The sequence below is a fragment of the Peromyscus maniculatus genome, chromosome 9 (genome assembly GCF_049852395.1).
Source record: "Peromyscus maniculatus bairdii isolate BWxNUB_F1_BW_parent chromosome 9, HU_Pman_BW_mat_3.1, whole genome shotgun sequence".
In the NCBI taxonomy this organism is placed as follows: Eukaryota; Metazoa; Chordata; class Mammalia; order Rodentia; family Cricetidae; genus Peromyscus; species Peromyscus maniculatus.
In genome coordinates this window covers 52,609,058-52,615,057 of record NC_134860.1, presented here as the reverse complement: position 1 = coordinate 52,615,057, position 6,000 = coordinate 52,609,058, and the positions used below count along the sequence as shown (strand labels likewise).

Here is a 6,000-nt window from a genome sequence, read left to right as displayed (position 1 = left end):
TGTGTGCACATGCATCATGTATAATAGATATTTTCATGCTACGGTACACACGTAGAGGTCAGAGCACAGTTTTTCAGAATGGTTCCTTCCTTCCACATAATTTTGAGGCAAGTCCTCTTTTCTGCTCTGTTGCATTTTCCAGACTAGTTAGTCCCAACAATTCTCCTGCCTCCACCTCCCATTTTGCCATAGGAGTGCTGGAATTATATATGCTTGTTATCATATCCAACATTTTATTTTATATTTTAAAGATTTATTTATTTTTTATGTTAGGAGTGTGTGTGTGTGTGTGTGTGTGTGTGTGTGTGTGTGTGTGTGTGTGTGTGTGTGTGCTCTGCATGGATGTCAGGGCACCACAGGCATGCAGTGCCCACGGAGGCCAGAAGAGGGCGTTGGCCCCTGGAAATTAAGTCACGAATGGTTGTGAGTTGCCACGTGGGTGCCAGGACCTGAGTCCTCTGCAAGAGCATCAATGAGCCATCTCTCTAGCCCACATGCAGCTTTTTAAAGTGGGCTCTGGGATCAAGCACAGGTCATCAGACTTCCCTGGCAAGTACTGTGCTCACCGTACCGTCTCCATCTAGTCTCTGTGGGCTTCTTCTTTCCTTCCCTTCTTCCTTGGGCTGTGGGTCTCTCTTGAGTCTTTCCTCTTGTCTCCAAGCTCATGGCATCTCACACCACCATAAGGTAACCAGCTCTCAGCCGCCAGCCCTACCTGCCAGGCCACAATTCTCACCTCCTTCTGGGACACAAAACATGTTCTATTAGTTGTCCCTTGTTACCTCTAACCACTCACACCGAGTCTCTATCCTGCCTGTCCGAGGGCTTGCCCCCTTGGTGCCCGCCCTCATCCTTGCTGATGCCCTCCCCTATGATTTTTCCTTCCCAATTTCCCGGAGCCGGTCTGCTGAAGTGCACTGTATCCCCTCCTTAGGAATGCCTGCCGGCCTGGTCCTTTCCCTCTCATGCCTCTCCACTTTGATTGAGGCTTTAACCTCTGCTACAGTCTCCTGGCCTCTGGCCTCTCCTCCCCCCAGGACCCAGCCGGACCCTCAAACCGTCCTTAAGACGTCACACTGACCGCGGTCCGGCGCTGCAGTCACTGTTCATTGCACTCACGGTGATATTGTACATTTTGCTGGCCTGAGAAATATGGCATATCGGTAGACAGCACTCTGGAACAAAGCAGACCCAAGCTTGAATCCTAAGGCCACATGCCCTGCCTGACTGGGCAACCATCTTATTCCCTTTGAAGCCCACTGCTGACTCACAGACTGTGATTTGAATGACAGACGGTTGTATTGACTGAGATGTGTCTAACTCTGTGCCGAGAGGAACTCACATATAGACCGTGAAAGTTCATGGTTTTTTTTTTTTTTTTTTCCCTTTCTACCTGACATCTCCAAAACCACACAGCAATCTGACAAGAGAGGTTTCCCTCAAGTCCTTTCTAACTCACCACACCATTCACCATCCACGCTTTGGACCGTACTGATTTTTACTGCTGGGAACACAGCTGGGCACACAGTGTTTCTCAAAGCCCTCCCCTCCTTTAAACTCCAGGTCTGTGTTCCCACCTTAATACATGTAACTGTGTCGGGCCCATAGAGGAAGATATCTTTAGCCTCTGGATCATTCTAGATCCAGGCCCTGTTTCATTACAGATGGTTGTGAGCCGCCTTGTGGGTGCTGGGAATTGAACCCAGGTCCTCTAGAAGGGCCCCCAGTGTTCTTATCATCTCTCTACCCACCCCCCTCTTTGAGACAAGGTCTCTACAGCCCAGACTGTTGTAGAACTCACCGCGTAGACTAGGCTCGCTTTGGACTCATAAAAATCTACCGGTCTCTGCCTCTTGGGTGCTGGAATTGACATGTGCTACCACATCCGAATTTTCTCCTCTTCTTAAAGAAAGATTTATTTACTTTTGTTTTACATGTATGGGTTTTTGCCTGTATGCATATGTACATTATATGTGTTGCTAGTTCCTGTGGAAGCCAGAAGAGGGCATCAGATCCCTTGGAACTGGAGTTATAGAAGGTTATAAGCTGCTGTGTGGGTTCTGGGAAACAAACCCAGGTCTTCTTCAAGAGCAGCAAGTACTCCTAACCAGTGAGCCATCCTCTCCAGGCCCATCTTTTGCTCTTTTTCAGTTTGCCCATTTTTTTAAAATATGCATACTGTCCTGATTAGTTTTGTTGTTGTTGTACCAATTTGACACAACTAGAATCATTTGAAAGGAAGCAACCTCAGTTGAAAAAATGCCCCCATCAGGTGGGCTTTCTTGATTAATTATTGATGTGGGAGGGCACAGTTCAGTGTGGGTGGTGCCAGTCCTAAGCAGGAGGTCCTTGGATGCTACAAGAAATCAGAATGAGGGGCTGGAGAGATGGTTCAGTGGTTAAGAGCACTGCCTGTTCTTCCACAGGACCAGAGTTCAATTCCCAGCAACCACATGGCAGCTCATAACTGTCTGTAACTCCAAAATCTGACACACCCTCACACAGACATGCATTCAGGCAAAACACACACACACACACACACACACACACACACACACACACACGAAACCAGAAAAGCAAGCCAGCAAGCATTTAGTTCCTGCCTCCAGGTTCCTGCCTTGAGTGCCTGCCCTGACTTCCCTCATTGATGGGGAGCATGGACCTGAGAGTTGTGAGCCGAAATAAACCCTCTCCTCCCAAGTTGCTTTTGGTCATGGTGTTTTATCATAGCAGTAGAAACCCTAACTAAGGCATATACTAAAGAATTTACCAAGTCAGCTTGAGGATAGTAACAGCAGCAGAACCCTGACTGCGAGCCGAGAACTCGGTAGTTACTCGGTCCTTGAAGCTGGGTGTCTCAACAGTCAGGGCATTCCCGCAATGGCTGTCTTTCATTAGCAGAGTCTCATGAGAATCCCTGGCTGTCCTGGGAGTCTCTATATAGACCAGGCTAGCCTCGAACTCACAGAGATCTGCTTGTCTCTGCCTCCCGAGTGCTGGGATTGAAGGTCTATACCATCTTGCTAAGCTAAGTGTGCCCAATGTTTTCACATAACAATACTCTATCCTTCTCCTTCAGAGGTTTCTACATCCTTGGCTGATCCTAAGATCAGGGATATCTGAAGGATTCCTGGCTGCCCCACCTCCTGAGGGCCACCATTTAGCCTGTCTCCTCCCTATAACCTGACTGCCCATCTCCACCAGCAGCTTCACGCAGAGTCCCTGAGATTTTCAGGCCAGGACACAAAAAGCATGAAGCTGGGCCAACTTCTGGGGGTCTTGGGGTACACATTGGTCATGAGAAAAGCTCCACAGACAACACAGAGCAGCGGTAGCTTTCCTGGCTCCAGGCTAGCCTGTGAAGATGGGTTGGGTCGAGGTCTACCTGAAGAACATAGCCTTCAACTGAGGAGACATGGTGGAGCCGAGGGAAAAGTGCGGGCCGAAACGTATGTGATGGAGCTAGACCACACAGCTAGAAACTGAGGAGCTGGGCCTCCAGTGGGTCTCTGCACCCCCAGAAAGCCCCTTCTAAGTTCCCTCGGGCTTCTAGACAGTGTCCCCTCCAAACACTCTTGCAGGCGAGATCTACCTGCCTACAGCACTCTGATTGAATCCGGGCTGCCTCTCCAGCTGGCCCTCATCTATCAAGAGAAGGGAGTCTGGGCTATTGTGGCGGCTGGCATGCAGAGTACAAAAGATTTTGGAGCCAGCCGGAACACAAAAGAATGACAAGAAGTAGCAGCTGTTTGTAAAGAGAAACCTGAGACAGCGCTAGCTCAGCTCCCTAATCCCGGGGTCCATGTGGAGCCAGGGACAGGGTCCCCCAAGGTCAGAGATTCTAGGGGCCTGCCCGCTAGGAGGGCTGCCTCCCACCCCCAGGTCTCCTCTCTCCTGTTCACAAACAACTGATGCTTCCTTCCTTCTCTTGGGCCAGAGGCCTACCTCTTTCATTCTCCTTCTGTCCCTCTCCCTGGGGGTTTTGGGATTCCTTCTAGATTTCTCTCTTTTCACACTCAGGTATCTTCTGCTTTAGCCCGTGTGCCCCCCGCCCCCTCCCACCTCACCCTAATTCCTGGTGGTAATTTTAGCACACTTTCCGCTGCTGGCCTCCACTGGCTCCTTCACAGCAAATGGCTCCTGTTTGGGACTGACATTTGATCAGTGTGGTGACAGAGCCCAGACAAAGCAGGCACAGTGCCTGGGGGCAGAGGGTTGGGGGTGGGGGGGTAGGGAGGCAGATCACCTTCCTTCCACTCAGGCCTTATTTGGTCTACCTTGGCGAAGCGGCCCTCCCTCCAGCCCCTCTTTATTTATAGCATTTGCTCTGTCTCCTTTGTCTTGTCGGCTGTCACTCTGCAGTGCGCCGCACAATTGCCACCCACTCCTCACATGGGCAGGGCCCCCACTCTCCCCGCTAGGAACGTGCGTGTGTGCGAAGCACCGGCTGTGGACGCCCCCACCCCACCCCGGGGCCACCGCTACAAACAGTCGGACAAGGCTGCCCGGAGCAGGGGTCTTTGTTTTGGTTCACTGTTCCGTTTATCCCCATCGTCTAGAATGATGCCAAGCCCATAGCAGACACTCAGGAAATACTTGCTTAGGCAAGGATGGGCAAAGCCACCCAGCCTTCCAACAGCAGCAAACAGAAGGAGGGACTCCAAAGCAGGTGTTAGAGGGGCTGGAGACTGGGTGGGAATTTTTAAGGACACCAGACCCTCCAGTCTGGGATATGAGACAGAGAACTTAAAAGTTAGGAAAGTGATTTATATTCTGCATTGGGGACACTGAGAACAATACACCCAAATACCCATAGACCAAAGCCCTCCAAACCTGGAAGGAGGCAGAAAAGGGGAGTGATTAAGTTACGAATTGGAGAGACAGTTTCCCAATCCCTCAGCCAATCCCTCCACCACGCAGGCCAGCCCAGCATAAAGACACTGGCTTTAAAATGGCTCACCTGCGTCCCAGGCATTATTTATCCATTCATGCACCTGTGCCTGAGCCCTATTCCTGAGCAGGGCAGGGCGGCGTCTCTATGCTTTGTGCCTTGTGCTTAGAAAGCTAAAAGAGTATGAAAGAGCAGCCTTCCTCCAATCCTGGAAGTCCCTCCCAGTGAGGCTGATCCATTAATATCTGGCAAGGTCTGGAAGGGACCCCCAAAATTTGTTCTACTGGGCATGTCAGGAGCAGGACCTGCTCCTTAGCAACTGCAACCTCATGCTTGAGGACTGCAGCTCTCCAGCTGCAGTAGGATGCACCCCCTACGGGTCCTTAGCCTCTCTCCCCACGCTGCACTGCGCATACAGCCGCTCTGCGTCCTCTGACTTGTGCTTCGGTTACCGAGAAACCCCAGAGAAGCCCTTCCTGGAATCTCCCTTTCCTGCTGTGCCCACCCCACCTTCAAAATGTACCTGCTTTGCACCCCATCCCCCAGGCCTGCCTCTCTCCTTCACATTGACATCCAAGCAGCTGGATTAATCCGCATGCGCTCAGAGCTGGGCTTGGGAAGAAAGGGGATGTCAAACCAGACCGCGAGGCGGTTGCCTAGACACCAAGCGGCAAAGCTTGCATAGGCCATGCTGGGAGAACAAGGACCGTGCTCGGTCCAGAGGCTGGGCGCCAGCGTCGCTTCCCGGGCCTGCAGGAAAAGGGAAGATTTTTTCCTGTCCTGTCCCTTTCTCCACTTGTAAGAACAAAGACTGCATCCACGTCTGAACACAGGTTGGGTGGGCCAGGCAACAGTAGCTGCCTCGTCTGCAGCCCTGGGAGGCTCAGCCCTTGTGCCCCTGGAATCTGCAGGGCAGAGCTACAGTCAGGAAAGCTCTAACGCAGGACCATTAGGCAACTGTAACTCCTCCACACCTAGTGGCCAGTACTTCCTCGGAATCCCTCGCCCTCCCTCCCTGGCCAGGACCAACTTCCTATCTGCTGAGGTCCCTCCCTTGGACTCTTGCTTCCCTGAAGCTGTGTGACCTTCCAGGTCCCACCTCCATAAAG

The 6,000-nt window shown here is 51.6% G+C and overlaps 1 long non-coding RNA gene across 1 annotated transcript in view; it reads right to left on the bottom strand.

Moving 5' to 3' along the window:
* Positions 1-278: 278 nt before the first annotated feature.
* LOC143267382 (uncharacterized) overlaps positions 279-6,000 on the bottom strand; it is a 16,342-nt gene continuing 10,620 nt past the window's right edge. The window contains exon 3 of the long non-coding RNA XR_013042404.1: positions 279-5,641. This is a non-coding gene — a long non-coding RNA (uncharacterized LOC143267382). The remainder of the gene's footprint in view (positions 5,642-6,000) is intronic.